Source organism: Perca flavescens, chromosome 17 (genome assembly GCF_004354835.1).
Source record: "Perca flavescens isolate YP-PL-M2 chromosome 17, PFLA_1.0, whole genome shotgun sequence".
NCBI lineage: Eukaryota > Metazoa > Chordata > Actinopteri > Perciformes > Percidae > Perca > Perca flavescens.
The window spans coordinates 19,160,465-19,184,893 of NC_041347.1; the positions used below are offsets into that span (position 1 = coordinate 19,160,465).

General features: G+C 43.0%; 1 protein-coding gene across 3 annotated transcripts in view; it reads left to right on the forward strand.

The window, feature by feature from the left end:
* The first annotated feature begins 727 nt into the window (after positions 1-727).
* The window catches only part of zmiz1a (zinc finger, MIZ-type containing 1a), a 107,187-nt gene continuing 83,485 nt past the window's right edge, over positions 728-24,429 (forward strand). For all 3 annotated transcript variants that reach the window (XM_028603570.1, XM_028603572.1, XM_028603571.1), the window contains exon 1: positions 728-949. The gene's annotated coding sequence lies outside the window, so the exon portion shown is untranslated. The remainder of the gene's footprint in view (positions 950-24,429) is intronic.

Genomic DNA, 24,429 nt, shown 5'->3' on the forward strand with positions numbered 1-24,429 from the left:
CCTGCCGCTGCTCTCAAACACGTCTTTGTTATTCTTCCACCGGAGACCGGCCATCCGCAAAACATGGAGCCCTGCCTGCAGACCTGCTGGAGCGGGAAGCAGGTTACAAAGGTTCACACACATGTGGGAAGTTGAGAAATGTAAAACAAGTCAGGGCAAAAAGAAGACTTAATAATATAAGCCTAACAGTTTATTTATTATATTATTATTTATTATTATAACTTTTTAGTTTATTACTAGTTGTTCGTTAACAATAAAATAATAACACTTTATTTTAATCAAATCCATCATTGTTATTATTATTATTTAGAGCTTATTCTATGATTGACAGAAAAATGTAGCTAATCTATTAATTGTTTAGCCGATATAATTTTTCAAACAAAAATGACATGAAGATTTTGCGATTTTCTTTGCCCCTTTTCTGATATTATTATTATTTGTGCAGCTCTATATTATTATTACTATTATTAATAAGTTATTAGTTGTTATTTTGTTGTTGTTAATGGTGTCAAATGGTAATCAACTGTTGTTGAATTAACTAATAGGTAGGTTTTTGATTAAGGCAGGCATTCTTCACCGCTGTAATGACACAGAACCAGACAATAGCCGGAGCTGTGAGCTGCAGTCCGCTCCAGTGTGATACGTGCTGTTAGCAGCCCATTAGCGTGTACTTACACCTTTACAATCGGTGTCCTTCCGCTGGAATCTAGGTCGCATCTTCATACCGACCGCCGAACACGGCTCTCTCTGGTAACTGAATAGCCAGTGTAATCTGACACTTCAACTTGCCGTGCTCTACGGTAGTTGATTCAGTCAGTCACTCACACCGTCTCCGGGGCTCTCACGTCGTCTTTGTGAAGTGGAGAGAGTAGCGCGAGAGAGAGGAGCACCGTAAACTCGAGGTTTGGAGAAAAAATACGCGGATTTGCCTCTGAGGTCCGAGCTAAAAGTAAGTTTCGCGCCTGGTTGTTTTTTTTTGTTGCAAAGCGAGGTTTGAATGTGTCAGCGGGTTGCTCAAGATGGGGTTTGCCTCCCGCTGGACACATACTACCTGCTAACAATAGGGTGACCTCCTAGAAACCTTTAGCAGCCGCTGATGAACTCATGTCAAAGGGGGCAGATTCTGGTTGCGTGAAGGGTAACGGAGCCTTTTTACGCGGTGTAATATCCAGGCTTGTGTGTGCTGTATATCGCATGTTTCTGCCTTGTGTAGACGAGTTGCGCTGGAGCGAAACGGTCAATGTGTCTGCAGGATTATTTCATGATAGGTGCATGCATTTTGTGAAGATAGGAATATGTGCCAGTAACTCAGTGATTGCAGGTCACACTGTGTGTGTGTGTGTGGGGGGGATGAATGTCTCGTCTCGGTGAAACAGCTGATGGCTCGGTTGATGCTAAACTGAGAATGTATGTCACTTAGCTACCAGTAGTGTGACTGGGCTAGTTGACTCCCTTTAAGGCTACTATCGGCTACCTGTTGTGATGCAATTAGCAGCCATGTCCGCGTCATGTTACTATGTTATGTTTTGTTAAACAACACCATGTAATGCAACATTTGCCACATTGACCTTCACTGATAACACTGATTGTTTTGATTGGATCCCCTCAGTGATCATTCAAAGATCAGTGGCTCCCAGCATGTGGTCATTGGGACCCTCAGGGGCCCTTAATGGGATTCAAGTGGGCTCTCTCGTGAGCTGAGAAATCGTTGACGTTCACAATGAATTTAATGCTCTGTGAATATTTCTAATAGACAATGCTCAGGTGTGACTTTAATCATGTGTCAGTGTCCAGTCTTTCCATTCATTTACATGCACTGCAACCTTCACTGCCCCCCCAACATTTCTGTACAAATTAGTCTACACACATGGTTTCCCTGACATGAAACTATCTGAATCCCTGATAGAGACCAGCAGTACCACATTTTTAAGCCCTTCTACAGGGGAGTGTGGATGAGCTGCTTGATTCAGCGCAGCCTTAAGTTTGGCGGACCCTCCCCGTAAAAATTCCTCCCATCTGGATGTGAGGCCAGCCGGGGCAGAGCGCAGCAGAGAGGGGGCTCCCAATGGGAGGAGGTGGAGAAGAAGGAGGAGGAGGAGACTGCCGCCCTTTCATTACCATGCACCCTGCTACAGGACAGCTGAACTTCGGGAGGGGGTAAAAAAAAAAAAAAAGATCCTTTATCCTTGTTAGTAAGGTGCTGAAGTTAAAGGGAGCGGGATTAGGAGCAAATCAGCAATCCTTTGCTGTTGTTACAGAGTTGTGGAGCTCTGTGATATCTATAAGCCAACCATGTCTTACTGACTGACTGTGCTACTATCCTGTTATCATGCCGGTAAGATAACAAGCGGATGTACAGTCACTGCCCGCAGTAAATCAGTTAACACCTAAAAGCCCTATTTCCTTAGCAATCTAACACAGTCTCAGATACAAATGAAACATTATAGGTGTAACACAGTCAGTATTTATTACAGGAGTATTGCATTGGATTGCAGGTGTTCGTGTTATTGTGTCCACTCCACTCCCTGTATGTCGGCCTTAGAGAGCGTGTAAACTGGTGCACCCTCCAGTGTCTCCCTCCTTGGTAATTTAAATTGGTGATGTAATGAAATTGTTTCAGCAGCAACACTTGTCAGCCGCACCACATTAATTAGTGCTGTTTGGCTCTTTTTTTTCTCTCCTTCTGATGAACCAAAGCAGCGTTAAGTCATCAAAGCAAAGCATGAAAAGGAGGCACGCTCGTTCAGAGTGGGTTACCTGATAAATTGTGAAAGAAAGAGGGCAAGGAATTAAAGCCATCTGCAACTGTTTGAAACTTGGAAATGTGTGTGTGTGTGTGTGTGTGTGTGTGTATGTGTGTATGTGTGTATGTGTGTATGTGTGTATGTGTGTATGTGTGTATGAGTGTATGTGTGTATGTGTGTGTGTGTGTGTGTGTGTGTGAGCTTTCTTTCCTTCTGTTGTCCCTCCTGGGGCCTCACTGCAACCAGCCAGCCAGGCTGTGAGACAAGACAGAAGAGTGTCTGATTCACTAAAACGGCTAAAGGCTCCAGTGGACTCACTTTGAAATCAAATTTAGGCTGTTTGAGAAAGTGATTGGTACAAATGGAAGTATGCTCACTGAGACTGGATCATCTGGCCCTGTACGCCCTAATTTGAAGTATAATTTGCCAAAAATGTACCGGGAAAATAGCGAATTTGTAAACACACACAGAAAGGCAACACATGCACTTGCAACAAGCAGTTGCAGCTAAACACTTTGAAGAAGATACGCAACAGTAAGTCTGTTCCCTAAACCAAACCGAGACAGAATCAAAGTATTGCGCTCGGTATTAGCCAATATGGCTGTAAAATATTGGATATTTGTATCAGGTGGAAAAAAAATATTTTTTAATAAATCAGGCTGCAACAAATTACCGTATATCACAAATTCAAGTATCGGTTTCAAACACCTGCAGCTGTTCTCCAAACTCTCAGGATGATTATTCACACAAAGCAGTACAGTAGTGAGTGCACCTTGCTCCCTAGCTTTGCACTTCTGTGAAGCACCAAGCTAATACTCGTTAGAAGTATCTACAGGAAAAACAACTAATTACTCGTGTCTGAGTAATTAGCTTTTTGTTACTCAGCAATTTAACAAGTTTCAGCGTCTTTGCTGCTGTTTACCGTGTGTCGGCACAGCTGCAGCCTGCTAAGTGCTTAAAACCTGGCGAACGCTAATCGATGTTTTGACAGCCTGGCATTTCATCTAGCTGTTCATGTTAGTTTGAGGAGTGCTGTGAAATACTTGCTGCCTGTTCACTTTCCATGGATTCTTAGTAGTCTGGTGTCTCGCCATCAGCCCAAACCCACCCACTAGTGTCCCGAGCAGAAGTCAGCCTTTGTTTCTGTCTCTCCTTCTCTCTCTTTCTGTCTCACTTGTGGTTCGACTTGGCAGCACTTTTCATCTCGACTGAGCCTTTGTTTTCAATGTGCCTATTTTGGTCTTTTAATAAGGAAAAACTTGTGTTGCCTCAGAGCATTTTAGAGACACATTTTCAAAATAAGAGGGAGTTACAACTTGAAATGTTGAGAGTGAGCTGAGGTTGTGCCCTCGTGCCAGACACTTAACTACTTCCTAAACCTTGTTGTAATTCTACCCATAAGTCTCATGAGCTCTCTTCAAGTTAAAATCTGGTAATTGAAGTGTAACTAATAAAGCGAAAATGAAGCACACAGCAGATGTAACTCATCCTTCTGACTGACTGTGATGACATCAATTTGGTATAGAGAGGCCAAAGTGGGCCAACATGAGGCCCTGGGATAAGAAAACCTCAATGCCACATGCCTGTCACCACTGTCCTTCAAGCTGCAAACCTTGCACTGTGGTTTGGCTTGTGGCTGGTTGGTTCAAACTCCTGAGGTGGCTGAGAAAGTCAGGAGAAGCATTGTGAATACAATATTTACATACAGTGTTGAAAACTGTAACGGTGCTGGGTTGTTTTCAGGTGTGTGAAACAGGGCGGTGCTGTTAGGGAAAGTTTGCACTCAGCAAAACCCTTCCTTGAATAAATATAGGTTTTAGAAAAGGTATATTCCACCCGTCACAAGTTATTTGTATTAAACCAGTTTAATGGGATCGAGCATTGAAGTTATAGACCTTTTTCACGACAGACATGTTGACATGTCATAGTAGGAAAAGCACAGGTGTATTCCAAACCATTAATGATGGCTGCATTCCACGTAGGAGAGACCCTGGTATTGTGCATTCTGACTCACTGGAACAGCTTCCTGGGACACTTGATGGAATTGAGCCATCGTTAAGGTTATCAATTTCAGCTGTGCTTTTCCTACTACGAGAAGTCCAAATGTCTGCTGTGAAAAAGGTCCATTATGTGCTGTGCTGCGTATAAGTCAGTTGTGTTGTTTACAGATATCTGTTTAAGTGGTATAATACAGGCAAAACACCAACTCAACTCCTGCTTCAGAAGAGCCGTCACTTCAACCTTGAGCTCCCCCAACATCGGGGAGACGCAGTCCTCTAAGTGCTTTATTATTTTTTTTTTTTTTTACTGAGACAAGAGAGTGAAACAGAGTGCAGAGAGGGAGAAAGTGAAGAGAGAGAAGTTGCTGGCCCACCCCTGTCACCGCCTCATGCATGTTTGATTTGATGTTCTTTGAGAAACGAGTGCAGGGGACGTCACAATGGCCATGTCTCTTTCCCATCCGTCGAGAGGATGGGGCCCTTGAATCATAAATGACACCCGGCCTCACCAGGAACAATATGAGAGTTGGAGCCCGCACAGGAGAAACAAAATGTTCCCTCTATCCATCCATCCCTTCGCCCACTACTCCTGCCTGCACTCAAGACTTCTCACCATCGCAAGCAATTACCCTCACTTTTTTTATTTATTTATTTTTTTTACTGCTGATGAAATCCTCACAGAGTCTGTCTCAGCTCTGTGTTGTTGAGGCGGAGAGAGAAAGGGGTAGCGATAGAGAAGAAAAGAGATAGTATGTGTCTGAGTGAGTGGCGTTAGCGTGTGTCTGTTTGCCTTGTAAATCCTGTTTAAGCTAAACAAACTCATTGTCCTCATCCTCCAACTGTGCGCTCTGTGTGTATGTTGTGTGTGCTTTCCCCCCCTCCCTCCTTTCTCCTCGTCTCTCTGCCTCTCCTTTTGAGTTGTAAGTACAGCCACTAATTAGTCCCCTCTCCCTTTTCATGCTGGGTCAGTGGGTTTACGCTTTCAGCACTGATCTGCTGTGTTTGCCTTGTCTCTCCTGATACCGGAGCATGCCTGCATGCCAGCGCAGACTGCAGCCTCCTCCGAGAGGTCTTCACACCTTACACAGTGTCCCACACGGGTTCTTTTGCCAGACAGCCACTCAGGACTGGGCTCGAGCTCGGGCTTGCTCTCATGCAGCTTTCCCAGCGCTTGAGTTCATGCCAGGCATCAGACGAACCAGTCCAGCAAAGAGCTGTACCTGCTGGGTTGAGTCAGTAAGTTAAAACCTGTTGTGTTTTTATAAGACATCAATGCATTTTGAAGAGGATTCCAGATTATGTGAATTCATTTTACATACCCACTACACAGCATGTAGCTTAAAGCCTACAATATATATATATTTTTCTAAAGATAATACGCCACATGCTATGTTTATAATATCATTTGTGCTATAAACAGTCTCTTGTCTAGACGGCACTGTTGTCTCTCAAAGTGTGCGGTGATGTTGATTTTCTGGTGGAGATTGCGTGGGAGATGGAGAGTGATGGTAGAGATTCTCTGAAGGCGGTCGAATTGTCTCCAACATGGCCTCCAGGGATACATACTTTCTTGTTTTCTGACAAAGTAAATTAACTAGGATTTTACTAATGCAAAGGGACAGCATTTATTCTTCGCCTGCAATGTCAGCTTTGAGGCAAAGAGAGAGTCGTGCAACATCTGCTCTCACGTAACACTAATTCTTACACATGCATGGAGTGCAAATCCTAAAATGTGGTGGCTATTGAGTAGTAGCTTTCATTTGTCTTTGCAGATTATAATAAAAATATATTTTTTTTGTGGAAAAGAATTCAGTTTTAAGGCAGGGGGAGGGCTGTACACTAGATATTGATTTTGAAGTTGAACTTTTGGTCCATCAATCAAGCAGGTTGTTATTGTTATGGAGAGCCTCTCATATCAGATTGGCATATAATCTTGAGCTCTACTGCCCTACTATGACTTTTCTTACCGCTTTTCAACATTGCTCAGGACAGAAAAGGTCTATTACTTTGGGCAGTGTGTTTGCCTACTTGGTGCCCTCCCCTCAGTTTTGACACTGGGCGGTTGAGCCAAGCGCTTTCCCAGGTTTCTAAGGACTGACATCCCTTTCATTTTCCCGCCTGGGCGGCTTAGATAAAGGGGCATATTTTAAACCTCTGTGTGGATACACCAACTGTAAAGAGAGACAGGCTGGTGGCCCGGGGCCGAGTTACAGCATTAACTTGACAGAGTGAGAAGGAGGGAGAAGGTAGGCCTGTGATAAAGAGTGAAACAAATACATGAGTGGACTTTATTTAACAGTGATATCAGCAATTTATAATATATGGTCGAAAGTACTATAACTGGCTGCAGACCTGACTTTGCAAATATCACAAACATTATCTGCAATCGCACTGCAGATAACCCATCTCCCTCGTTTATCCCTGGTCTATTACAGGGGCAATGTGTTTCACTACTTTTTTCTAATCTCTCCCTGTTACAAGTACGTCCTCCCAGCAAACCAAAGCCACGGTGGAAGCCGTCGTTTATCATATCAGTAATGAGACCAGGCTAATCGTGTGTATTCCGGAGACAGCAATGATACACTGCTTGGAGCTTGCCAGGATCAGCCTCTAAACAATGTTTATCATTGTCTCCCAGGGCTCTTTAATTATCTGACACACATTATTGACAAAACAGCAAGGGTCCCTGTGTTTTATGATTTTTTAAGGATGCCGGGTTGCTATTCAAAAATGTGTGCACTCGAAAAAAAAAAAAGCAAAGACATTTTTGATTTTACATACTTAAGATTGTATTTGATTTTTTTTTTTTTTTTTATCATTACATACATTTATTAAGTATTTATAATTAACAAATACTTTTACTTTAGCTTGCATGTTTTATTAAAAGCATCCTTTACATTTTCTTTGCAAATGACCAAACTATGAGAGATGAGTGAGAAACACAAGGTGAGGGAGAGGAAGTGGATTCCATCAGATCTGAATCTGATATTCCATTTATTTTGCACTTCCAAAAACACTGTGTAATATCTTAGTGACAAGAAGAGGGATGGCCTGTACAGAAAAAATGTCTAACTTGCTGCTACATTTTTTTGTTGAATCATGCTGAATCACTTTTATCCAGACCAATAATATTTCATCACCTATGTGATGGATTGCTATGAAATTGCAAGCAGACATGCATGGTTCCCAGATGATGAATCCTAATGATTTTGGTTATCCTATGACTTTTCTTAGAGTCATCATTAGGTTGACCTTTTTGGTTTTGATTGAATTGTTGGTTTTGATGTATTGCCATGAAATTTGCTGCACACATTCAAGGATAAATTGTAACCCGTTTTGTAATTCACTGACGTTTCATGAAGCGCCACCATCCGGTCAAAATTGTAATTAGCCCAATACTTTGGTTTATGACCAAATACCATCAAAACTAATGACATTTCCATCAGCCTCAGCATTACACATGGCTTAAACATGATATCTCAACATCAGCATTGGCATTGCGAGCATGTTAGCATTTAGCTCAAAGCACAGCCTCACAGTGCTGCTAGCATGGCCGTGCCCCCGTAGCCTATACCTCAGTCTGTGTTATACCTAGGGCTGGGCGATAGGGAGAAAATCAGATATCACGATATTCTTGACCAAATACCTCAATATCAATATAGCAGCAATATTCTAGGGTTGACAATTGGTGCTTTAACAAAATATCTTCACACTTAGATTTTAGATAAATAATCATCAGTAATGTGGACATAATGTCTAAGGGGGGAAAAGGCAAATAATAGAACAGCTAGAACAGTTCGGTAAGTTCAGAAAAGTACATCACTTTACTGTAATGCAGCCTTTACAACCAGTAAAAGACAACACTTATGTCATATCACGATATTACGATATCCAAAATCTAAGACGATATCTAGTCTCACATTACAATATCGATATAATATTGATTAATTGCCCAGCCCTAGTTATACCTTTAACACTCAGTGGAAAAGTTTATTTTGAACTACTCATGTAAAAAAACAAAAAACATTCTAAATTAGTTTAGTCAGTTTTCAAGTAATCCATCCAGCAGAAAGAAGTAATAATAATAAGTTAACTTATTAAGAGCTCTTCTGTGTCTGCTCCTATCCCAACAACTACCCATAACTGCAGTTATGACACATCTCAGCCATATTGCTTTTACAGCCATCCTGTAACCTTCACTTGGCTCCCCGGTGGGAGCTGAGCGGACACTGAATGGCATGTGTTGACATTGTTAAAGATACACGTGAGGACATCACACGTTTCATGTCTGACTCATATATTTGGAGAAAGGTGGGGGGGGGCATACCACAGCCCAAACGGAAACATATTGAGGCTGTTGCTTAATGTGTGGCTACATTGTGAATATATAAGTCTGCGCTGGTTAGTGATGGTCAACAACAGCAGCAGCAACAGCAGACAGACATGGCTGTAAGATATGAATTAGGGCCAAACAGTATGTTTCACCTTTACACACACACACACACACACACACACCCTCTTCTCCTTGTCATGTCTCTGTAGCCACGTCTCCCAGGATATCCACATGATTGTATAACAAACGAGGAGGTGTGTCTTATTGATGGTTGCATGAAATCACCTTTGCTGTGCTGTGTGTTTGTTTGTTTGTGTGTGTGTGTGTGTGTGTGTGTGTGTGTGTGTGTGTGTGTGTGTGTGTGTGTGAGCAATAGAGAGGGAGGTGGGGGTAGTAGCAGCAGCAGCAGTGGTGGCTTGGGGTGAGGTCCTGCCCTGATTTTCTCTGGAATTCCTTTGTTTTTGGAAGCCAGAAAGGGGGAAACTGAATCTGCGTAGCCCGAGGGTCTCTGCTCCTAGAGAATTCTCCGCACACATCTCTGTGCCGCCAGCTCTGATGGTTTTAGGGGTGGCTCTGTTTTCAAACAGAGGACAGCCAAGGTGTTTTTCACCTTCCAGAAAAAAGTAGAAGGAAAAAATGATGACTGCACCAGGCAAAGCGTCTCAGGCCTGGAGGGACTGATGCTACTCAAACATAAATTTGCTCCATATTTCAGGGCTACGGAAATGAAAGTCAAATGTAGATCCTGTCACTCAGGGCACAAAAGATACCTTCCTATGAATATGGATCGAAAACACAAGAAGAAAGAGCACTCTCTTTATTCAAAAAGTAATAATAATGAAATGTGGGGTGCAACAATTCCCTAATGTTTTCCATTTGTAATGATCTTCCTTTGCAGATTAATAAGCGTTTTTAATAGTGTTTCATGGCCACTGGAAGGGCCAAGGCTGCTGTAGAAATGTTGTCCGCTGCTCCTGCAAGCTGAAAATTTCACTTCACATTCATGGCTCATTAAGTCTGATAAACCTTGGGTAATGGTGTTAAAATTGTACAAAGGTATCTCCGTTTACTCCGTGCCACTAGTTTTCCGTGACCAGATCCTTATCTGGGGGGCTGTCACTTTAAGTAACTAACTTCCACAAAGCAGAGCTTTTCCCTCTCGTTTGAAGGGGGCTCATGTTGAGCGAGGGGGGAATTGAATAGGCTTGTTGCCTGCCCCTATTGAGCCAGCCTCATTCTTCGCTGTCCCCTGGAACAGGCGGGAGTAGGGGCTCGAGAGAGGGGAGGTGGCAGAGGAAAGGGGAATGGGCGAAGGGCTAGAAGGTCTGGTCACGTGAGCAATGATAGTGTTTGTGCTGGTCCCTTTCAGGCTGTCACAGTAAATCTGTTTGACTTGTCACTTTGTAAATCATTACGAAGGCTAAAAGCCTCTCTATTGGATTGTGGTGGAAGGGGGGAGGCGGCAGGTTTCCTTTGTGCCTTCTTGACGATGATGATAATCAAGTTTGTTTCTGGCCATCCTGCTGTGAGGCTATAATTAGCTCCCTTCTTCTCTCTTCTCATCTCCTTTTTTTGCGTGTTGCTCCTCAAAGCAAAAGTAGAGTGGGAGAGTCATTGTGCGGAGGTCATGTTGAGTTTTGTGTAGAGGCATCAATGGCTTCTGAACACTCTCTTCTATAGTTGTATCAGCCTTTTTACTGTAGGTTCAGACACAGAGCTTGTGTGTTTTTCATGCAGAAGTTTATTATTCAGTGTGCGAGTGCCTTCCTGCCAGTGATGCTGAACTGATTTAAAAAAACAAACTAATGATGATAAAGTGCATGTAAGGTCTCGTGTTCCTCCCCCAGGTCAGTCAGGGAGGGAGTCACAGCTTGAGGTCTAAACTTGTAGTGTCACTTTCTGACCAAACTGGTTGCTGTCTGCCAGAAACATGACAAAGTAGATCTCTTCCCGCCGATGAAGTCCGTGTGGTGTGACGTCTGATTTCCCAGGGCAAACTCTGCTCCCGGCCCTCCCCTCCCTCCGTTTTTCCTCTTCCTCTCTTGTCTCTTTTTTTCTCCTCTCCTTTTTTACGCCATCCTTCTTCTCCTCTGTGCCCACCCCATTCCCTCCCTTTTTTGCTTTTTTTCCCCCCTCTTCTTTGGTGTGTGTGCCAGCAGCACTCATGCCTGGAACAGAGAGCCAGGGCAGACATCTGTCACACTGTGTCCCTGATCTGATCTGTGGCTCGAAGCATCGGGGTCATGAAGAGTAGCAGCCGCCCGTCCAGATATCGTGGGAGACAATCTGAGAGCTCTATCTTTGTGATTTGGTCTTTCTACGTCTCTATGTTTCTCTGTCTCTCTCATTAAAATTCACATTGCGCACAGCCGCACACACACCAGGGTATTACAGTTTTTTACAATTGCTTACACACTAAAATTAAAACTTTCCCACAATTAGCAAAACCTTAGACTCAAGGAGCAAAACACTAGCCTAGATTTGCACAACTGTAAGCACATTGTCAGCTTCACACTTTTTGCAAAACATTACACACAGTGATTGCAAAACACTAAACACACTTGTATGCATTTGACACAGAAATTTATCATGATGTCACTTCCTTGCAATTTCAAAGTAAAGGCTTTCAAATGAACACACATGAACCAATTGGTTAAACACAGCCACCAGGCATGCAAACACATGACTGCTAAATTGTAGACACACCAATCAGGTTTAAGCACTATATAAAATGCAGCAGGTAAGTTCACCTGCCTTCAACCAAAATGGAAGGAGTCAGAAGAAGAAGAAGAATGAGAGAGGGAGAATCCACAGAGGAGGAAAAGGAGGTAGAGGAAGAGGAAGAGTCCCAGCCAGGTAGAGGTAGAGGCACATTAGTGGACCCTGTTGTGAACCATGGATTGATGCTGAGGGAGACTGGACTAAGAGTTCAGCCAAATCTTAGTAGATATACAGTGGCATCTGTCATAAGGACATTTCAACAAGGAAACCGGTAAAAGAAAATCTGTCTACAGTTACAGTAATCCGCTGCTCATTGTATGCACCATATCAGCACCTTTTGATACCCCTCCCTGTGACATTTGAGGATTGAGGGTCGAGAACGACAAGGAGGAAGGGGGCCCATATTCACGCGAGGGTTTACGATCTCTGGCCCTAGGCTCAGGTACCCCTCACTGAGGCCCCAGGCTCAGGTACCCCTCATTGAGGCCATGGAGGACGCCTGTGACCAAATCTACGCTGCAGCTGTGCAAGGATGGATTTGACATTCAAGACAGTTCTTCCCACGTTGTCTTGCCAATGAGGATATCGCCTGTGATGTTGATGAAATTCTCTTGGCCGGATCCAGCTAGGCGAAGAGATAATGTCTAGTATTTTCTGTACTTTTTCAGATCTTTTTTTTTTGTTTTGTCTGTTTTTTCTGTGATGGTAACCTGTACTGGATAGAATATTTTAGCTTTGTTGTTTGTGGAGCTAACAGTGTTATGCACACTACTGTCGTAGAATGAAAACTGGGACATGTTTTGTTGTTGATTCTCCATGTTAACTGATTTGGGTATATGGAGAGAAATAAATTATATTTCCTCAGTCTGCAGCATTGGTCTTGTGTAGTGTTTGGTGAAGTTATTGTAAATGTCTCTGTGTACTTCATTTACAGTACTCTAATCACTGAAAGTAGAATTGCTAAAAGTGTTTTAGGTTAGCAACAGCAGTGTGTATATGGTTAAAACTTAATTAAGTCAAATGAAAGGCGTGTGTTTCATATGGTAACAAAATATGTTTTTTTATAAATTAGTGTATAGTTTTTGCAAGAGTTGTTTCATTTTGCAAAGGTGCAAAGGTGTTTTGCTAATTGGGTGTGTGGTTGTGCTAATTGCGTGTAGTGTTTTGAAAACACGGGCCCTGTTTTGAAAATCGTGCTTAAGCAATCCAAAAAAACTGTAAGCTGTTGTCTCTATGTGGAGCGTCTGTTGTTAGGACTGTGTGAGTCAAACGGGGCTGGCAGTGTCCCATGTCTTCCCGATAAAGCTCTTTTTCAGACTCGCAGGTGCAAAGAGCAGAGCAAAACGTCGGTTTTATCAGGCTGTTCGTCAGCTGCGATAATGCGCACTTGATCTGAAAGGAGGATTTTGACAGTTAAACTGGATCTTTGTGCCTGGGGCAGCACCATTAATGACAAAACCAATGACAGAATGAATAAAAGGGTGTTAATTGCGGCTGTTCGGTTGTGTTTGAGAGGGTGTAACTGTGGATTGACATACATAGTGTCTGCCAAGTTTGATACTTCACGTACCATCTTGAGATATTAATGGCTGTGTATTGATTCTGCTCAGTGTTTTTGCTCAGTTGCAGCGTTTCCCTCAAAACAGTTGAGTTCATGCCAAGTGACAAGACTGGTAAATGCTCAGCTCAGATGTTCATGGGAAAATGGAAAATGTTTTTGCATGTTGTATCCCATTAACTACAAATCACCTGCACTGTATTTAATATACATTTTCAGATGGATTTCTAACCTTCTTGGCTGCCATTTGTTTCTGTTCATTTTACTAAATAATTAAGTTTGATGTGCAGATACTTGAAACTTGATTGAGATAGCTATTCTATCACACCACCTACAGTATTATGTTGCCCTTTAGTTATGTTATCTGAACATAGTGATGTGGTTGATAGCAGAGTAAGCTCCTCCTGCCGGTGTATTTAAAGATGCTACAACATCTGAGACTTCAGAGCAACCTTTGTAAAGCAAGAAACAACTAAATTCACATGCTCCTTTTCACATCCATGTTTACTCACTTGCCATTCTGATTAGATTTTCTGACAACACAGCTTGTCTGTGCAAAGCTTTTCAGCATTCGACTGTCAGCTCTCAGATGTTGGAGAGTTTTGAAAATTGTTCCACAATTGTAGAGCAACTTGATTTTCAAGTTAAATTGATGGGCACCAAAGGCTGTCTGAAAAGCAGGGAAAGGAAATCTGAAAGGAAACTCCTTTACATTTCTGGTGTAATAATAATAATAATAAAAAATGGTTGGTGATATTAAGGGGCTCAACATGCAAAACCACTAGCCTGATAATCCGACTATTTGCTATTTGTCGTGCTCTGGCAAATGACAACCCCATTCCCAATACAAAGCTCTGATCTGGTAAATGAGCCTTTGGAAAAAAGGCTAAAAAAAAATCCTAGATTTGGCCAGCTATTCAGAGGTCTTTAATCATGCTACGAAACCACAGGGTATGGTCCTTTATGATAAAGCAGTTGACCCATTTGATTAACTCAAAGCCTCATGAATACTTTACAAAACTCCTGAGTCACTGAATCTGAAGCTGCTTTGATTCAGCTCATCTCATGTGAGTCAGCAGAGTCACAAAGTGAAAGGCTAGCATGTGTGACGAGCAGATTAGTCCCCTTTCAAAACGAATACCTTAACATCTTGTTTACTTAGAATAAATCCCTGAGATGGAAATCGGGCCCAGATTAGATAAATGACAGACACGGCTGTTATCTTTTGAAAGATAATTGACCTGTGACACTTAGTTGGCAGGAGCCCAAGCCCATGATGCCTCGCTGTTCTGAATGTAAATGCTTTGTCAAGTGCAGAGAGAACAGTAGGATCGAAGATAGATGTTTACCTAAGTGTCTAGGTTATACTTTGTGAGTTAATATACTGTACATATTCACCGTAAAGACCAGCCCTTCAGTAGCACTGCTGCACTGGTTTAAGATTAGAAGGCAATGTACACTTTCAAGCTGTTAAAAAAACCTGCACATTTCAGATAACATTCACTAAGCAAATATTGCTTGCTCTGTGCTTTAATTTTGTTCATTTAGGGCGTTTTCACACCTACCTCATTTGGTCCGGACTTTCGGACATTTCAGTTAGAGAGTCAGAAAGGTGCCTCGGACCACGGTCTAAAAGTCAAAATTTTGGTCCGATCAAAAGACCAAATTTTGGTTCAATCAAAAGAGGCCAACGTCAGACGCACGCCCGCCTACTCACCAATCAAAGGGAGACGCAACACACTTACGTGGTGATGAAACGCCGTAGGTATGTCATGGAAAGTTCTTTAGTGCGCTAGCAAAATCACTATGTGACACCAAAAAGAACTGGATCAAATATATACAATGTAAATCAAACGTTGGTTCAGACCTTGGTCTGGACTTTGAGGTGGGAAAACGCCCTTACAGTACCAACGCCAGGGCTCACAGTATGCTTAATGTATAAATCACTCTTTAATGGGTCTGTGCTCAACAACAACCATTCACCTTGATATCTTATTTTGATATGTTATCAGTGACCACACAGCGAACGTTTTCCATTTCTAACCATGCTAGATGGTATGGCTCTAGGGATGACTGTCGGTCTCTCGGTCCGACCACCACTTTGGTTAGACTGAAATATTTAAACAAGTACCAGATGAATTGTGCTGAAATTTGAATTGAATTGCAATAACTTTGGTGATCGTCATCGTCAGGTCATCAATCCGGTAGGGCTGTCCTCGACTAAAGAAATTCTTAGTCGACTAAAGGCGCACTACGATTTTGTCGACTAATCGATTAGTTGGTTTAACTGACAGAGCGGTGCGCTTTGAGAGGTGGTTAAGACTAGAAAAGCACAATATAAATGTAGTTAATTAACCATCTGTAAAACTGAGTTTCTCCACAATTAATCCTGCAAAAGCACCACTTTAAATCTTGTGTTTACCATAAATGTGCTCAGAAGTTTCTTGGAAATAAGTAATTAAGCATAAACAAGCATAAGAAAATGACTAATCGACTAAAGAAATCTTAGTCGACTAAGACCAAAACGACCGATTAGTCGACTAATCGACTAAGAGGTGGCAGCCCTACAATTCGGTCATCAATCCGGTCATCATCAAATTAAGTTTTATTCTTTGGTTTATGACCAAATATCTGTAAAAGTAATGACATTCCCATGCTTAGTAGCAAATGTTGACCTGCTAACATGCTAAACTAAGATGTTATACATGGTGAACATTAGCTTATACCTCTCACTCTTCACTAGAAGAATCCTATTAAGTGTCCTCTCTCTGCGCCTGTTATGCAGCAGCCTGGAAAAGGTGTTTTATACTGATGACAGGCAAGGTCGGGCCAGTGAAACAGGACAGTGCGAGTGTGGGTGGGGTGAGGGCTGGCAGAAGGTGGAAGGGAGGTAGAGAAAGTGAAAGAGTGCCACTGCAGCTCTCCTTGTGTATCACCGGCTACTCAGCTGCAGCTACAAATCAAACAGAACCGAGTCGCTGCTGGCACTGCGCCATGACACTGATCACTGGCACAACGAACACTGTCAAAACCATCTTGATGTGTAATTACGAACACTCTATCATTTCTGCTATCACTTAGCTGCTGCGCTCATGTAGCCTAGTGTGCGCATGATGTGCATGCGGTATCTGAGGCTGTGGGATTGTCGGAGAAGATGCTGCAGTAATATAAGTACATTTTACACAATGTTACCCCAGCTGGGTGCTGGACTTTGAGATATAAGGATCTTGGCTGATCCCTTAAAGTCAGTCCAAAGCAGTAAACTCTAGCTGGCTCTGGTGTGTGTGTGTGTGTGTGTGTGTGTGTGTGTGTGTGTGTGTGTGTGTGTGTGTGTGTGCATCTTTACATGCACATGCAGCACTGTCTGTAACCTTGTGGTTGTTTTAAAGGGTAACATCAGTGTTAATGCTCTGCGAGCGTCGCTGATGCACATTGCGTCCTGTATGACATTGACTGTGCAGGCCTTGCAGCTTCACAGAGCAGAGCGAGCCGGGTAGATAGATAGAGCTTTAAACAGCTCTGCACGTATATGGCAAAGAGAGAAAAACAAGTAAAGACGCTGGTTGGCAGCCTGTTTCCCCCCTGTGATTTAAACATTTAGAATTTTCCCATTAACCCTCATCACTCACAAGAAGACCTCAGCTAAAATGCCTACTTTTACACTTACGCTGTGAACAATTTTGCAATTTGTGCTGTTATTATCCTAATTTACACAAGCGAAAATGAGAGTAAGGGAGAGCCAATGTGTGCCCTTGGATTAAGTGGGATGTTTGAATGTGGGCCCTCCACCTTCAAGAGAGATTTGATACTTGAGGGGTTGAAGTGTTTTTGATGGAAACTCCATTAATGATTGATAACAGGAGGAGAGCGGTTAAAAATCTCCCTGCTCCAGCACCATCAATTATTAAAAGCTCTCTCCTTGCAATTTGGTGGCACATAAAATATCAGTCACCATCTTGACTTGATAAGATCTGTCAAAGGAATTAGGGCTTTGTATTGATTTCTTAAAGCTCTCCTCATCCGGGGCTTGTATGTTGTGCATTTTAAAGATGATGCCTTGCAACAGATTAGCATCAGCTTGTTGTTTGTTATCTGTTCTCATCAAAGGAAAGTGTTTCAAGACTTCTAAGACATAAATTATAAAATTCTCATTATTATCATAGGTTTATGTTTTATTAATCAAATGAAAATATGTCTAGAACGTTAATAGCTTGGCTAAGTTTAGATATTAGGTTAGATAGACATTTGTTGCCTTGATGCAGCACAGACAATTGCAACACATTGATGTATACTATCATGCCAAATAGAGTTAATATAACCTTTAACAGTTCATCTTCCCTGCAGCCAAAAACGTTCCTGCTCTCCTACATGTATCTTGAGATGGTGCTGTGCCACACAATATCGAATTCAATAGCTGGAATGATTCAGCCCTCTCACACACACACACACACGCACACACACACACACACACACACACACACACACACACAGCACATGTCGAGTATGATGTTGAGGGACTGAGCGGATGTTTGAAGTGAAGCTGGAGATTCGTGTCAGCCAGTGTATGAGTGCGTGTCAGTGCAGCAGTAGAAGTTCTCCGGAGCTGAGTGCTGATTTGAGCTGCATCGAGACGAGCTGACAGGCCAGCAGGCTTCTCTGTGTCATCGCCAAGGTTCCCATCAGCCTTTGCAGAGGGAATTCTCTCTTCCACACAGGAGACCTGATTAAGTCTTTATACGGCATGTGGCGTGCCGGTCACTGTGCTCAAAGTGCTCCAAGGCTGCTTCAAGGCACACAAGAGTAGATGTTTTCATGACACTTCAATTGGTTGTGGAGCCTTTCTGAGGATAATGATTATTGGGTCACATAAGCGCAGAGAACGCCTGGAGCCACTTCCATTCGGCGATGCTGCTCTATTTTCTTTTTGCGTCATCTGAGTGACACCTTCATTTACTGGTGTCAATATTCGAGGTATTCATTAACTACAAATGGAGTCCTGCAGCACTGTGTGTGCATTTTTCCGTTCCTTTCAGTAACAACTACCCCAGTCTCTTAAGATGAGCAGAGAAAAAATGCTTCTGGAGATATGAAATGTATATCAAGATGAAAGGATGTAAAGACGGAGATGAACGGTGACAGTAATGAAAAGAAACAACAATAAAGGGATGGCTGTTCTTATCTGTACCCTGATCGGCGAGTCGCGTCATAGCAGTGAGGCAACCATGCGCTGCCCATCTTGTGTCAACAGCCTGTGTATTTACGTAAGCTGTTTCCCGTCGAGCCACGGCTTCTGTCCTGAGAGCATCAGGAGCCGCGGTGGTGAGGCGGTGTGATTGGAACTACAGATGGATATTAATGCCAACAGAGGTAATAGCACAAGGGCATAAATCACAAAGAAGAGGCTGGAAGCATTGTGCTTATCTTTTTGAATGGTGATAATGATGCTGGAGTCAGATACCCTCCTACTGGGGCTGCAGCACGACCGAGTTTAGACAACGCTGTGATGAATGCAAAATGTGCGTTTGCGTGCGCAGGGGGTTAAAAGATGGGGCGGTCAACACTGGAGTGCATTTAGATGAAAGTGTCAGCATGTATGAAGCTGTCAGAACATTACATGCTACGAAATGAGTAAATGCACTCAGTAGCGACAGGCTGATGCCTGGCGCTCAGGCTCTTTCTTTAAGTGGGAAGTGAAACCTGTCTGTCTGTTTGTCCGTCTCCCTGTCCGTCTTTGCACCACATAGCATCAGCAGGGTTATTAGAAGAGTCCTATGGCTGCCACTGATAAGGCCTGTATGGGTGCTGCCACTGACAGCGCAGCCTGCCTGCGCGTCAAACACAAGTGGCCTGGCCGGGGGATTACTGCCTGCTGCCATTTCTGCTGATGCCTTTCTTTATGTTATCCTCTCCAGTCAGATGTGCTGCATTTGAATAACTTGGCTGATGTTGTAGAAATGGAACTCCTCGAAATTTCCACCTGCATACAAATGAAGGCGCACGGACGAAACACTCTCTCTCTCTCTCGCTCTCTCTCTCTCTCACACACGCTCACACGTACTCACTAGGGGGTTAAATCACTCGTTTTTTTCACGTCACAATATTATTATTATTATGATACAATATTTACTAGGGGTGTGACAAGACACCCAGCTCACGAGAGGAGACGAGACACGAGATTGGGTTCACGAGATCGAGACAAGATTTTAACACTATTTTACAGAAAACTTCAATGAAGAAATAAGACTGGAAAAATAGTCCTTTATTTAATCAAACGTCACAAAATGAAAACCGAGCACTGAAAGGGTTTTTCCATAAACTCAAATGACTGGCTTCTCTCCTGTATAACTAACCGTTACACTGTTACTTATCCCATATGTATGGTGGAGAGAGAGTCTCTTAACTCAGAAAACCAAGGTTACAACATAACTAAGCATTTTCTGGCAGTAGTTGAGACAGGTGAGACCAAATGTTTTGTACTTGAATTTGTCATTGTACAGTAGACAGAGAGAAATTAAGCTTATTTTACTATTGTTTCACATTGATTACATTCTAAAGCACAAATAAATTACCATCAAACACTCAACAGATGATGATTTTGTGAAGACAGATGCTGTTTTCTCCTCCTCTGCATTTTATTAATTGCAGCACAAAACAAGGAAGTAGGCTACTCTAGTATTGATTTATGACAAATATAGGACGAAGGAAGAACATTTCTCTTTGAAAACAGCGCCACAGTGAACTGCACGCTGCGGACATGTGTGTGTCTTGGCCAAGAGAGGGGGAGAGACAGAGAGAGAGAGAGAGAGAGAGAGAAAGAGAGAGAGAGAGAGCAGCGGTACTCTCTAACATTCTAACAATTGGTTTTGCAGAAGTAAACTCAGAGTCAACTTTGGAGAACGGCGGGGGGATTTTCTGTGGTAATTTCAAGGCGGCTGCTCTGCACTTGTGTACTGATATCGCGAGACATTTTTTTTTTTACCTTGACGAGAAATCTCGTCATGTTTAATCTCGTGGGGATGAGAGATCTCGTCACAACTCCTAATATTTACTGATATCACAAAGTCTGCTACGATTTCAATTCAATTCAGAGGCCTGCGACCGATACAAGTCGATACATAAGACCATTTAACACAATGAGTTACATTTATATATAATTTTAATGAGCAACTAAAATATGATTAGACAATTTCATTACTAAGCTCTTCCAGACATTTAAAAAAAAAAAAAAACTAACCCTTTTTAGTAAAAAGAACAATTATTTTGTGGGGATTTCAAAATAAAGGCGCATCTTAAAGATGACCATGTGTATCGATATTTTCACTTTGTATTGTTAACACTCACATAGCACACATTTAGACCCTCTCAGTTCATTAGCCTCCCTGTCTCCCTTTCTTTCCTCTTGCTAGTGGCCACAACTGGTTATTTACATGCTCTATCACTTACTGGGAGGAGTGATGCTGATGGGTTAGGAGGCTCACTAATCCACTCTGCCGCTGTCATTAGAGAGAAGCAAACAGACTATTACCACCTCCTCCTCCTCTTTCTGCTCGTCATAAGCCTGCCTGAACCACACACACACACACACACACACGCACACACACACACACACACACACACACACACACACACACACACACACACACACACACACACACAGCTGTGATGGAGAGTGCCTCTTGTTTCTTTAGCGCTACTGAGTGGAGCCCAGCTTTGGTAATTGATCCTGTTTGGTACATGGGGAGGGGAGAGAGGGTGAGAGAGAAAGAAAGAAAGAGGGAGGCCCTAAGTGTTGTCAGTTTGCTGCATTAATTTTTCAACCGTGGCCAGTGAGGCTGGAGAGACGGAGGAGGGGCCCACCGCAGAGCTCGCTCAGAGGAACCATGCTGTACCTAATGCTGCTTTGTCTGCCGACACTTAGGTTGCTGTTTATTGCTACTCATTCTAAAATAAGTCCCTATCTGTGAGTCTCAATTATGATTCAACTGATTTGTCTACTCAGTCCCAGCCTCCTGCTGATGACATATTTGTTTATCTTTGTCTCGTCTTCTGCCGCTCTAAAATAGCCTTCTGGTGGTTGTGTGACTTGTGCCTCTTTGCCTGGGTGTTTGTGCCTTCTCATGGCGTACAGTATGTGCAGCTGATAACAGACAGACCTCACTCTGTGCCTTTTGATCCCAGCTCTGGTTTCTGGTCACTAACTCACTGATGATGTCACCAAGCCAGCCGAGAGGGAGGACTGAGCTGAAAGGAAGCATAAAGCCTCAGTTTTTGCTGGCTATTTGCTGTATTAGAAATTGCTATTATTACTTCTGTGTTCCTCCCTGTTCACCCCCGTGTTCTGTGTCAAAATACTCCGGTCCTATAATTACTGGCAATGTTCTCACAATGCCGGTCAGCAGCTGGAAAGGATACGGCTGACTTCTTTGTCCGTCAGAGCCACGTTAGCAAACACTTCCATGATTCATTAAGAGGCGCTCAGAGAGGACGTCACTGTTGACATTTGTTGCAGATATGAGTCATAATTTCTTGCTTTTATTTAATACTTCCAAAGCAATTTGTGTGTGACACATTTCATTTAGCATCTCTAATGCTTGTATGAGGCTGGGAGATGTAAAGTAGTCACACAGCACAGCTCACAGCTCCTCACTGATGTCATGTAAAGTATCTAAAAATGCTTTGTGATGATGCAGTATGTAAAGCGTGTCACTGTGAGAGAGAACTGCCTTGAAGCTATGTAGGAGTTCAAGTCATGATCACTGGAGTTACAGCACCAACAGTACAGGAAGCTAAGTCCTAAATAGTCAGGATGGGTCACATGCAGAGGACAGATCTTCCCTCAGGGATTAATAACCTTTAACTTTCCTTTTCTTGGCAAACACCACACTTTGTCACATTTTGATCCAGGAGATTAATTTAAGACAAAGTCCACACTGATGTGGATAGGCATGAAGATTTGTCTCAAAAGTTTTGTGTGGCATCTGCACTGGAATAACAGACAATAGAAACATATTAAAGGAGTACCCAAGTGCAAAAACTGGTCAGAATCAATGTCAATTAAATATACCTGTATTGTGTGATTGGCTATATTGCATTTGCAATGTTAAGACATATCCATGTCTGCCATTTTTGTGAAAGTGTTATGAAAGCCCTGCCACTTGGTTATCCATGTGACAAAGGTGCTTTTTGTGTGTATTTTACCCTCTAACCACATTGAACCTCAACGTGACATCATGCCCGACATTATAAAAGGCAGGGCTGGGCCAGAGATGAACTGTGTGATTTACAGCCTGTGTCAGGTCACACCGGTGAGAGTCCTTTCTTTACTTCACTCTGTTTTGTCCTATCCCAACAGGTGTGTTTTCTCTCTCAAGTCTGATTCCTCTCCACCACCCGCCAGCTTAGCTAGCCAGGACAGGCCTTCTTCCACTCAACAACCATGATTGCATTCTTGAGCTATTCCACCCCCTCCTTCAGAACAAGAGCCCTCCGCATCTCTCTCCCTTTCAAGTAGAGGCTGCTGGCCGCGTTTCCCCTTTGAAGATGTAATCTTGAAAAACACAGAGACATCTCCGGGATTATCTTAAATGTCTTCAGTATGTCAACAGCCTAGCCCGGTTGCTGTTGAGATTGTTGAGCAGCGCTGGCTGTTTAAGGGGTCCGCTGTGATGACAGCCAAGGAAAATGCCTCATCGCAGAGGTAATCACAGGGTCAACTCCAGCGACTCCATTCAGGGCCAAATTCCCACTGTTAAAACTGGATGATAACAGACACAATGAAATGATGTATTTCCCCATGTGGCTAGGCTGTGTTTACAATTGAAACTAATAGCAGGCAGTGGAGCGCTCAATAACAGATGGTGCTGGTAGGTGAGGTTCATTTATGTCGTGGCATCATTCAAAATGTTCGAACGGTGCAACATCTTAACTAAGCATACACAATAAAATGAGAAGCATCATTGAGCAGTCACAAGAGGGAGAGTTATATACACCAAATTAGAGGCACATAAGTGGGCGCTCCTTGAAAAGGATCTTGACTTTGTAATCATATGAGATGTTATCGGGAGAAGATTTTAGGAAGGGTAAGTGCTTGGAAACTAAATCAGAGAGAAGCTGCCTAGGGAACACGTTGTTATCATAATTACCTGCTGAGCGATGACTGGAGAACCGGTGTTGATGTTGACGCCGAGCCGCCCTCTTCTCTCGCACCGACAAGGCTGTCTTGTGTGGGCTGCTTCAACATCTCTTTGTGCTCTGTTCCTATGAGTATTTTCTTTCTTTTTTTCCGTTTCTTTCGTCTTTTCAGCCAGGAACACACTGCAGGCCAAAACGGCAGATATTGTTTTGGTGAGATCTGGCTCGAAGATTTTTGTCGGACTTGCGTCAGAGTGTACGTGCGCTGGCAGGCTCTGGGGTTGCTCCCGGGAGCCGAGGCGAACCGGAGACCTCATCCTCTCCGTTTCAAACAACAACCTGCTCCTGCCGGGGGACGAGGCCCGCCTGCCTGGTTTTTTTTTTATTTTTATTACAAATGATCTGTTTGAATGAAATGCGGCCCCTGCCTCCTCGCTGTTGGCATTTAAATGGGAGGAAATAAGAGATGATGATATCAGAGTGGGAGAGAGTGAAAGAGAGGGAGGGACCACTCAAGGAGGAGAAAGACTTGACCTGTTTGTTTTGGGAAAATGGTATTCCTCCGCTAATTTCCTCCTGATAAGTATCTGAAAGCTCATAGTAAAGTGTTTTATCTTGGCTAGAGGGAAATGGCTTCTCTCACTCACAGCGCCAATCGATTTCAGAGACTCTGCTTCTTTACGTAAATTGCATTATCTGGTCTTTAGAGTTCTTCTATTTGCATAGAGGTTATCAATTACATATAGTAGCTTACTGCTTTTAGTGTAAAATGGACTTTCTCCCTCGTTCCCGCCCTCCTGCTCGCTTCTCCTTCCTTTTCCAGACGCTGCTGCAAATTCTCGCTCTTTCCTCTTCCACCTAACATCATTGACTGCTGTTTGCCGTGTTGGGGGGCATTGATTTTTACTGCTCTGCCTCTCTCTCTGGTTTAACAGTTGATGA